This window comes from Gossypium arboreum, chromosome 12, assembly GCF_025698485.1.
Source record: "Gossypium arboreum isolate Shixiya-1 chromosome 12, ASM2569848v2, whole genome shotgun sequence".
In the NCBI taxonomy this organism is placed as follows: domain Eukaryota; kingdom Viridiplantae; phylum Streptophyta; class Magnoliopsida; order Malvales; family Malvaceae; genus Gossypium; species Gossypium arboreum.
Window position 1 is genome coordinate 30,590,780 of NC_069081.1, and position 13,009 is coordinate 30,603,788.

Below are 13,009 nucleotides of genomic sequence, written 5' to 3' on the forward strand. Positions count from 1 at the left end.
TATATTTGAATGTGAATTTGGCTTGTGGTCAATTATGGTATAACATGGTATAGAATAAAGCTAGATATATATGGATGAAATATGGTCAAATATATGTAAGTTAGATATATGTGCATTTGGGATGCATGAAAACAATGGTTCAAATGATAAGTTCTAATGACATGGTATAAGTTAAGTATAATATGTTTTAAAACGGTATCGAGGTGATCAATTATACATATGTGTTGTTAAGTTGAGTGCTTGCTTTTGAGATGTCTTTTGGGCATATTGGTTGTATGGATAAATACCATATTGATCTAACTTTATTATGCATGTTTTAGGTACATTTTTGAATGCTTGAAATAGGTGCAAATGACTTGTATGTATGAACATGTTTTAGGTAAGAGAAATGGCTTGAAAATGGTCTATTTTTTATCCATACGGCCGAAGACACGGGCGTGTGTCTCAGCTGTGTGTGACACACGACCATGTGACACGGTCGTGTGTCTTTTATAGGTTTTAATGGTTGCATTTTGAAAGTTACACGGCCTGGCACACGGGCGTGTGGCTTGGCTGTGTGACCCAAGTTAGAGAGTTACATGGGTACAGCGACAGGCTAGGACACGACCGTGCATCCCTACTTCGAATGCCCACACGGCCTGGCCACACAGCCGTGTGACTGTTGTAGGGTAAATTTTTTTATTTTTTTCCATGAAGTTTTAAATGTTTTTGATTTAGTCCCGAATAGTTTCTAAAGTGTTTCTAAGGCCTCGAGGGCTCGAATTGAGACGTCATGCATGTGTTTGATTGGATTTCGCAATGATAATGAAGTGTTGGAAATGAATTAATTGAGTTACATTTTTTTTACAGTAACGCTCTGTAACCCAATTCTAGTGACGGGTATAGGTTAGGGGTGTTATAGGAAGTGTTGCCTAGTTAGTTTTTGGTGCAGCGACTGAATCGCAAAAACTACACTAAGTCGAATAAACATTGAAACTTACGATTAATGACCCTAAGGGAAAATCAAGATAAACGAGACCGAGAGGAGATCTTATTAGGCACCAATTCTTTAGTCATGGGTTGCTGGTGAGATTGAGAGATAAACCGGATTAATTTGTCTAATTTGGTAGAGTTGAGACTGAGAGGTAAATTAGAGGTAATTTAGGAGTGTTAGTGGTTTAGATCCCTAATTTGAACATTAATTAACAACATGAAAATCAACTAACCATTGTCTGTTATTGAATTTGGTAGTTTTATAGTTTTCATTATTTACAATTTAGTCCTTTTCTGTTTTAGGTTATTAATTAGTTTAATTCCTCTCAAATTAATGGTTTGTCGTACTATAACAATTAGTAAGCAGCTAGTTAGACTTTTTTGTTGCTTGGATTTTTTTGAATAGAAAATATTAAATCGCTGACTCCTTTGAGTTTGATCCTTGAAATACTCCAGTGATCTATTGTAACACTACAAATATTACAACTGACTTGTCACATTTGAAGTAAGCCGTGATTTTTATATCTTATTTTAATTTCTAAGTGTCAATTTTTTATCTCTCTCTTATCGATTGGAAGGGAGGCAGTCAGTGTGACGTTGTAACAGGGAGGAGCTCTTATTTTCGACAAGGCTCTACGTTTTGACGAGAAAAAATGACTTGTCTCGACGATCGACAACATTGAAACAACGAAGCAAAGACGACGCTGCGACGAGTCGATATGCCACGTCACGACTTAGCGACCTGTTCCTTAGTTTTCTCAGCTTTATTCTTTCAGTTAAGCACTGTTTTAGTTTTCTACTTAAACTCTAATTAGTAGATTATTTTAATATTAATTGACGTACGAATTTAGCTTATGAATAGTTCCTCTACAACCTTAGAAAGAATAACCCATAAAACATTTATGTATTAGCTTTTACAAGCTTTCAAGGAATTTTGTGTTTAAGTTTTTAGGGTTTTGTTTCTGGATTTTTGGGTTTTAGTTTTTATCTCCATTTTTGTGCTCTTCGTTTTTTTTGATTTAATGAAATTATCTTTGTTCATGGTTTTTCTTTTTTTGAGGGGTTTTTTCACGTAAAATATTTGTGTTTGATCTTTTCAATTTCTTTGTTAATTTACTTGTTCAATATTTAATCGAGTTTATCCCCAACAAACCGGTATCAGAGCTAGTTTAATTTTTGGATTCAACCTTTTAAAGATGGCAGCAGCAAGGCTCAACATTGAGAAGTTTGATGGTATCACAACTTTTAATTTGTGGAAAGTTCAAATGACAACAATACTGATCTAGAACGGTTTGAAAGAGGTCGTTACATGGAAAAAGCCTGTAGATATGGAATAGTCAGAATGAGAAGATCTTGATGAGAAGGCCTAGTTGCAATTCAGTTGTGCCTCTCGAATCGTGTCTTGCAAGAGGTGTTGATGGAGAAAATGTCATACGCCTTGAGGAAAAAGTTAGAAATGCTTTACCCGGAAAAGTTTCTGGTTAAATGATTTCTGTTAAAACAACGGCTATATACATCCAACATGGACAAATTTGAGCACCTTAGAGGTCATATCAGTCAATTTATTACTCGTTTGAATTATTTAAAGAATGTTGAGGTTCAGATTAATGATGAAGATCAGACTATGCTATTATTGTGCTCTTTACCCCTTTCATACAAGTCTTTTAAAGATATACTAATTTATGGAAGAGATAAACTTTTATCCGAGGATATGAAGGGTCACTTTTTTAGCAAAGACAACTCGATAACGAGTTTGGCTCAAGTTGCAAGTTAGATAGGTAAGCCTTGGTTTTGGTAGCATCAAGGAATCAAGATAAGAGATGTCGCTATTGTAAAAAGTTTGGTCAAGTTAAGGCAAATTGTTACAAACTATGAAATAATAGGGTTGTTAAGAGCAATGAGAAAGAATTAGTTGATACTAATTTGGCCGATGACAAGGGTGATGATTTCTTATCGGTGTCAATAAGCAAAAGCTCCAAATTTACGTCCGAGTGGATCTTAGATTCGGTGTGTTCTTTCTACATGTGTCCCAACAAGGATTAGTTCTCTACATACGCTTTAGTTGAAGGTGGAGTTGTGCGCATGTGAAATGACTCACCCAATAAGGTAATTAGTGCTGGGTACTATATAGATTAGGATACACGACAGGACAATCAGGATACTATCAGATGTCAAGCACATGCCTAATTTAAAGAGAAATCTCATATCCTTGGGAATTTTGGACTCGAAGGGTTGTAAAATTAACATTGAGTCAAACGACATTAAGGTATCTCGTGGGGGTATCGTTTTGCTGAAAGGTAGAAAGATTGGCAGTCTTTATGTTCTGCAAGGATCAATGGTAACCGGTCAAACAACATGCCCCCTGTCTATTAAGAAGTCGAAGTTGACTCGTTTGAAGTAGAGGTAACTTGGTCACAGAGGGAAAAAGGTATGACCATTTTGAATAAGAGAAATTCTCTTTTGGGTACAGGATTTGGAAAGACAGAGCAATGTGTTCATGGAAAGCATACTCAAGCCGGGTTTGATTTGGCAATGTAGAGGTCGAAGACTAGAAGTCTTCCAGTTTCAAAGTTCAGGCACAACTTGGACTCAGTTAATATCCTACAAAGTTTGAGATAAGCTCGTAGCGGGCTTTGGTAAAGAATGCATTGTGGAAATACGAGTCAAGGTGGAGATTTGTAGAGTATGCCTCGCATTTCAGCATAAAAAGCCTGTAACGTCGCAACGAAGAGGAGCTTTCCGTCTGGATGAGGCTCGATGTCGCAACGAGAAGAAATGGCTCGTCCTGATGACGCAACAACATTGAAGCAGAGACGACATTGGGACAAGCCGATATGCCACGTCGCGACGTGGCGACGTGTTCCTTAGTTTTCTTGGCTATACTTCTTTCACTTAAACACTGTTTTAGTTTTCTACTTAAACTCTGATCTGTGTAGATTATTTAAATATTATTTGACCTATGAATTTAACCTATAAATAGGTCTTCTACAACCCTAGAAAGAGTAACCCATAACACATTTAGATATTAGGTTTTACGAGCTTTTAAGGAATTTGTGTTTAAGTTTCGAGGGTTTTGTTTTTAGGTTTTGTGGTTTTAGTTTTTTATCTTCATCTTTGTGCTCTTTGTTTTTTTTTTTTCGATTTAGCAAAATTATCTTTACACTTGATTTTTTATCATCTTCGAAGGTTTTTTTTTCATATAAAATATTTGTTTTCAATCTTTTCAATTCTTTATTCGTTTTCTTATTCGTTACTTAATCGAGTTTATCCCAATAAAATTTTTAAAGAGACTAACGAGATTTTTAGATAAAAATATGTCTAAAAAATTTCGTAAATTTAAACCACCTACAATTGCAACTTAACGTGCTGCTGCAACATTAAGAAATTTCAAAAATTGTAACTTGTTATCCAAAATTGCGGTAAATTAAATAAATTTAATTAATATTCAAATTAAAATCAACCAAAAACATTCAATATTTTTTAAAAGAACATGATCTAAGGTAAGTACCGCTTACCGGTCCTAATTGTATATTAACACCCATGAAATCATTGGAATTCATCTTTAAATATATTTTATTGCGAGTAAAATTCAATTCAATTAAAAAATTAAATTTCGAGTTATTTAATTTTTTAATTCAACTTAAATAAAAAATTGAATTTTAAGTTTGAGTAAAGTTGAATTTTACAATTGAATACCTCAAATAATTCAAATAATAAATTAATGTAAATATCTCATTGGTCCCTGTCAAAACGAGTAAATTGATCTCTCTCAACAAAAATTGCAAAAGAAATTCAAAATAATTTTCAAAAATTCAAAATATTTATAAAATTTCAAATTTTCTATATTTTTAAATATAATTTTTTAAATCTAAAGAATATATAAAGAAAGTTAAAAATTTCTAAAATAATAATTTTCAAGACTTAAATAAGTTAATTAATTATTCAAGTTTATGATATGAAGTATCTTATTATTTTATTTGAAAAAGTTTAGAAATATATATAGTTTCAAATGTATGTGCTCTAATATGGAATTAGTTATATTTTAATAAAATTTTAATTTGGCATGTTTAATTTTTAATTCAACTAGAATAATTTCACTTGATTCAATTCGATCTGATTCGATTCGATTCGATTCGACTCGACTTGAATTTCATTTTACTCGACTTAATGTAAAAAAAATTAAAATTGAATTAGAATAATAAATTAAGACTCGTCAACTCAATTAATTCGAAAATATTTTACTCAATTTGATCTAATTTGATGAAAAACTCTCCTTACCTTTAGTGATGATATTACATATTTCAGTGAATTTGGCACTCAAAGCCTTGAGAATGATTCATGTGGCACCAGAAAAGTGTGTTTAAAATAAAAAATTAGTCAGTCCTCTACGACCAACTAAATTCTTGTGAAACTTGGAGAAGGATTTGCAATGGATTGGCATTGCTAACATGCTAAAGAAAGATGCCAAATCTATTAAAATAGTGGAAGAAAATTCCATTGCTTGTTTTATACTCAAAGTATAGGAGATCTGCCAAGGGAAAAGGTGCGGTGCTTAGACCATAATTAGATTGTACAAGATTTTGCTCCAAACTATCCAATTTGAAGTTCTTTTTTAAAAAAAATAATAATAATAATAATAATAATAATTTTAATCACTTGTGATAAATTAATTTTTTGATGGGAGAAAATACGAAATGGAAATCTTCAAAACCAAGAATGAAAGTTGCTTCGGGAATCAGCAAAATTAAAGTTTTTGAGTGTAATTCAAGCCATATTTGTTAGGGATAAATTAGGTGATGATGAGTCTTGTCATAAAAGAAGTAATCTATGAGAAATTAAATTAAAATTAGAAAAGAAATGCTATTTTAAAAAAATTACATAAAAGGGTTATATGTAAATAAACACAATTCTTCTCCCTATTAAAAGTTATTTTAACACATTTTCTTTTCTAAAATGTATTTAAATACTCAATTTTCGATATTTTTCGAGAATTAATGAATACATCTGACTATGATGGATTTCGATGACGTTGAAAGGGATATTATTTTTAATACAACAAAAGTGAATGACAGCATAAGTTTAAGAAACAATTGTATTAACTTTGATTCTTTTTTCTTTTAAATCAAACCAAAAGGTTGAATTCATAGCTTGTAATTAAGGTGATGACTAGTTTGGACCAACTTCTGGTTGTCTAGTGTTTATATTTTATTTGATAAAAATTAATTTGTTTTTAATTTCATCTTTTAATAAATATTTTTATAATTCTGTTAGTAATATTTGTTTAAATAATACATAGTAATTAGATGAAAGTGTAATTATTAAAGTAGTAATTATTAAGAAAGTGCGCAACATGCTAATATGACCCAACCTTTTTTTTTTTATGCTATAGTAATGTAGTGATGTTAATACGATAAATAATTTTTAAAACAACAAATTACCTCTCAACTGCATTTTCAAGCCTCGAATATCTTAAATTAAATAGTTTACAAGTTGCTTGTGTCTAGCTCCATTCTATAAAATAGTATCATACCCCATGATACGGTGTAATAAAATTTTTGTATTTGTATAATTAACATCTACCATATAATATTTAGGTTCACGATGCAAATAGCTCTGTAACTTTAATCATAAAAATTTATATAAATTTAATTTGAAAAAGAATTATACTAAACGTAATATAAAACTTATATTATATAACATTTATAAAAAAACTTTTATAAAATGTTGAATAACTTTTATAACATTTTTATAAATAATATAATCTTTTGTCATAATTTCGAAAGTTATTTATTTTACAAATATGTTATGATAAAAAACTATTATATTTTTTATGAATAAACATATTATTTTTATAATATATAGTATGGACACATAAATAAATTATGTCTATACTTCTTGAAACTTTTATAAATAAATATATTATAACACTTTTATAGCATGTAACTTTTTTATTATAATATTGTTTTTCATAAATTTAAAAAGAATTAGAATTTAAATAATACATTTTTGTTATAACTTTATAAACTATACATAATTTTTTATAATATAATTTTTAATATTTATAATATAATAAAGCTTTGGTCATAACTATCTCAAACACTAAAGCATATTCATACTTATAATATAAAAATTTATAACTTAAACTTGTATGAAAAATAATTTTTTTAAAAATTCAATTTAGGTGTAATAATTTATGTAATTACTTCAATTCTCACTCCTTTAAAAATTGGAAAATGTAATTGGATTGCTCGTTACACCTAAGTAACTAGGGCTAGCTAATTATATCGATTATACAAACATATCACCCTTTTGTAATTATAAATAATTACACTTAAATCCAATTACTAAGTGGTTTTTCAGTTTATATGGATTTTCTTAAAATTACTTATTTCATTCTAAATATGAAAAGAATAAAGAGATGAAAAACAAAATTTTATATATATTTTATTTTTGAAAGTTAAAAATTTCATTCGTAATGATTATATGAGAAATAGGTTTAGGCCAATCTTCAATCTAATTGCTATTTTTTAGATATAATAATTATTAATAAAATAAAAATGATAATTTTAACATTTTTAATAAATTTATAATGATATTAAACTTTTAATTGAGTTGGTTTTGTAGGTTAATTCAATTAGAAAATAAAAAGAAAATCAAGTTAAAATTGTACTAGATAAAGCATACTTTTGATGTAAGTGAAAAAATTCTGTAAAATATATTTCCAAAAATATATACATAAAACATTGATGAAAATTTGATTAAAACGGCAAAGGTTCAAATTCCATTACATACAAATTTCTTTCTAGATATATATATTCTTGATTTTTTATAAACTTTATATGCAAATATGAAAAGAAACAAAAATTCTTTATAGTAATATTTAAAAATATATATGGTTTTGAAGCATTTTGTAACCTCTTTAATCTAACCTAGACGGTAGACTCAAATTCGAGATATTACATTAACCACCGAAGTGGTTTAGTCCTTATCAAATTCAATTTTCCTTTTAAAACTCAAGTTTATACAGGTGATTTTTAAATTCTAGTTTAACTTATTAGGAATAGCAGCAAAAATATAACATAAGCCGATTTAATAAAATAATCTAGTTTAATCAAATATTAACAAAAATTTAATTTTTATAGCCTATACTGAATGAGATGCATCTAACAATTAAATTAAAACTCAATCCCAAACCATGGTTCTTAAATAAAGAAAATGGAAAATAACTTAACGTTCTAAGGAATTAAAAATAATGACATTAATAAAAATAAAGATGGAACAAAAGCCGAGACCCTCCAAATGTCGTATTTGCATCCTAGCCGGAAGGATTATCTGAAAAGATGGAAATTAGAGAGAGTGAGCTATGGAAGCTCAATATGAGTCCCTTTACAATAAACCAATTCAGTATTCTATCATAAACATTATGTGTAATAGCCCGATTTCGGGGCTAGTCGGAACAATGGTTTTAGAGCCACGAATCCGACATAGAAAAATTCATTTTTATTATGTTTTTATGGTCTATATTTTGATGGAACTATTCTGTGAAAAATTCATTTGAAAATTTTGACGTTTGGGCACTCAATTTAGCCAAAAGGACTAAATCGTAAAAAGTGAAAAAGTTGAGTTCTACTTATTAAAGGTGTCCAATTGCTATGAGATTTTAAATTAGAGGCCTTTAGTTGGTAATTAGACCATTGTATAAGTTAGTAGACAAAGATGGACATGAATAGGTAAAATTCAAAGTTATGCATTAAGGGCATTTTGGTCATTTGGTAAATAAAAGAATAAAAAGCGAAAATAAAGCTAAAATTTGCTCATCTTTCTTCAACCTCAGCCAAAAATTTTAAGAACACCATAGCTAGGGTTTCTTCAACTTTCAAGCTTGATAGTAAGTGCATCCTAGCCTTGTTTTTAATGCTCTTTACATTTTTGAAGCGGTTATCATCCGATTTACCTATTTCAACCATTATTTTGAAGTAAGGTTCATGATTAAAAATTTACCCATGTTTGACATGCATGTATTTTGATGTTTGATGGAAGATATTGTATGTTTAAGGTGTGATAAACAACTTTTACTAAGTGATTTTTAGTGAAAATGCATAAAAAGGACTTATTTGTAAAAGTTGTAAAAAATGGGTAGTAGAAATATGATTTGATGAAAAATGTGGGCTGTTATGAGCATGATTTAGGTTCGGTTAGGCTTGGGTAACAAAGAAAATGAACACATTTCATTTTACGAGCCTAAGGACTAATTTGTAAAAATGTGAAAAGTTAGGGGCAAAACTATAATTTTTCCATAATGTGATTTTTGGATAGCATTGAGTAATGTGATAATTAAATAAGTTAAATTTTCTATTATAGATCAAGAAAAATGAAGTTCGGACCTTGATCGGGGGAAGAATAAGGTTATTAACGTTTAGGTCCATTTCTTTCTATTTTGTACCGAGGTAAGTTTGTGTGTAAATAACGCAATGTTATATTATGTATTTAATGATTAATATTGCATAAATTGTACGATTGTTTCTATGAAAATATTCAACGAAGTTTCGACGATGAGAAAATCCCGGTTAAACCTTAGGAATAGTTTAGGATACAAGTGACATGTCACTAGGAAACCATGTGTTATGTGATCTATGTGAATCCGGGTGATGGTCATTTATGTCCTACCGGTGGCTGGGTAGTCTGGTATGCATTGCAGACACCTAACAGCTTGTCTGAGCAGCCCATGTAGCTACATCTTAATTGACAGCTTGTGTGAGCAGGCCCGTGATTAGCTCTTGTACAAGCCCTATGTATTATGAGATATGAGGTAGCATTGGCTACATATGTGGCACTTATGTGCAAGACTTTTCGTGTATCTAATAGTATTCCAAGTGTTCAATGGGTAATCCGTAAAGTATGTCAAAGATGACAATGTATATGACTATGTTATGAGTTGGTATAGGTATGTATGTAAAACTCATGAGTATGGACTTTAGAATGAGATGAACTCTTGGTAAGAATGCTAATGAGTAAGTTTTGCCTAAGATACATGATATTTATGTTAACTTGTGTTGAATAATTATATGATTAATGTATGATTATTGTTGCATATTATTTACATGCAAACTTGCTAAGCTTTAAAGCTTACTCCCCTTTTCTTTCCACTCATTATAGTGTCGCCAAGCTAGCTCAAGGATCATGGGACGTCGGAGCTTGATTCACACTATCGAACGATTGTTTTGGGTGTACCTAGTTTCAATATTTTGAGTAAGGCATGTATAGGGACTTGGTCATTTTATTATGTGTCATATTGGTTTAGCCAAATATGTTGGCATTGTAATAGTTAATGATTCATTTTGTATATGGCCATTGGAAGTTGGCTAATATTAATCTTATTGGTCATTGGTATGTTTATGTGATGATGCTTATATGAAGATGAAATTGGCATGAATGGAAAAGAAAGTATGTGATGTTTATGCATGGTAGATGTTAGTATGTGCAAATGATATATTGATATCTTGTTTGTGGCTGATTTGGTTGTATTTGTATGCTTGGATTGGTGATGCATGTTGTTGTTTAGGTTGGTGCAAGTAAGGGTGGCAAAATGGAAAAATAGCTTTATTTTGCCCACACGGATAGAGACACGGTCGTGTGTCTCAGCCGTGTGAAAGACACGGCCTAGGGACATGGGCGTGTGTCCAGGGCGTGAGAAGTCTGCACCTATTTTATGAAAAATTTCGAAAATTAAATTCGTCACACGGCTTAGCACACAGACGTGTGACTTGGCCGTGTGACTTCCTTTGGTGCATGACATCATAAATAGAGAGTTACACGACTTAGGGACATGGGCGTGTATCACCACACAAGCGTGTCCTAAGCCACACGGGCGTGTAACCCTATTTTGATGAAAATTTTTCTAGGTGTTGTAGAATTTTCTAAAGTTCTCGGTTTAGTCTCGAACCACCTCCAATACATAATTTAGGTCTCGTAGGCTCGTTTTAGGGGCAATAGGAATGTATGTGAAAAGTTTTAAATTCGGATAGAAATTTACGTCTCGGTTTTATATGATTACTTGTGTATAAGTTCAGTAATGCCTCGTACCCTATTCCAGCGTTGGATACGGGTAAGGAGTGTTACATTATGCATAGTAGTAAATTTCAAATTGTCGAAACCATTTTTTGAAAAAACGAGGATCAACTTTGGTTTTGAAAATGAAAATAAACATGAGAGTCACCACCGATCCTTTTTGTTTAGGTGTGATCAGTTCACCTAGAAATTTGATCATTTTAATAAAACATTTTGATTTACTAAAACAACGATTTTGGTCTATGAAATTTGAAAAAAATGGGTTCGAAAGTCGGTTAAGTACGAGGAAGGATTAGCACCCTCGTAACGCCCAAAATTGGTACCTAATCGATTAATTAATGTTTTAATGTCGAAATTTAAAAACTTGAAAAGAATTTTAGAATACGATCCCTTTTTATTAGTGTTAATTTTAAAACGCTTGAATAAATCGAAGCGGATGTTAAAGACCTTCTTGTCCTGAGATAATTAAATGTCACATCCAACACGTTAGGACACGACATTTTAAATTATCGAGAATAAGCTTGTCTTTTGATTTTCAAAACTCATGCATTTTAATTTTAAAAGGTTATTCGGTCATTTGGGTCAAATGAAGAAAATCGAAACCCAGCACATTAGGGCACGATTTCTCGAATCCCCAAAAACGGAATATTACCTTTATTATTTTTTTTAAAATGTTGAATAAATATACATGTAGTGTTTAAAACCATGCATATCTATTTTATTTGGGTTTTAATATAAAAAATGAACATTTAAATATGGCTCATGATGTGATTGGAATAATAATAGAATGATAATACGAATAGGCAACATAACAACATATCTATGATAATGAAACAACGAGAATGCAATGGCGATTATCAATTAAATCTAATATTAATTAAACAATAACATACAAAAAAGAAATGAAAGAAAGAGGAATATGCATAATAAAATAAAATAATTATGAAAGCATAAAAATAAATAAATAAATTACAAAGGAAGGTTAAGATAACATAACGATGACAGTAGTAAAATTTGGTATAAATAAGAGATTTTAAACAATTATATTTCAAAAGAATATATATAATAATAATAACAAGAAGTAGATGGATTAATACATAATGGTGGTAAGGATAAAATAATACGAATGATAAGTATTAAAATAAGGAAAATTTTATAAATTTATTTATTAGGGATATAAAATAAAATAGATAAAACGAATATACATTATATAAAATTTAAGTAATTTAGAAGTAAGAATGATAAATAAATGAATGAAATAATAAAAATATAAAAAAAATTGCTAAAACGGATATAAACAAAACTATATTTAAGCATTTGGAAAGCAAATGAATAATGAGCAAGTAAATAAATAAAGCAAGTAAAAGAAATTGAGTAAGTATTTTTAAGAAAAATAACAAATATATGGATATGTGAAACAATTATGGATGATAGAAATATAAAATAAAATAAATAAATAAATAAATAAATAAATAATAATAATAATAATAATAATAATAATAATAATAATAATAATAATAAAGAATAACAATAATACAAGAACAAAAGAATGGTGATAATAATACTACTACTAAAAATAATAATGATAGTAATAGTAATAAAAGTAAATAATAATAATAATAATAATGATGATGATGATAATAATAAATGATCCAACACCAATAATAATGAAGATATAAATAAAATGAATAATTAATGAAAGAAAATAATAAAATGAATGAATGATAGATGAATAAATAATAAAGTAATAAAAGATAATAAAACAAGAATAACGAAAGTAAATAAAAATGAAAAGAAATAAAAGAATTATGAATTAATGATTCTAATAATGTAAATGAATAATATTCACTAATAAATAAATGAACAAGTAAAACAAAAGAATAATGAAAATATATATATAAACAAATAAATAGATGAATGAATAAATAAACAAACAAAAGGGACTAATTTGAAAACCAAATAGGGTTTT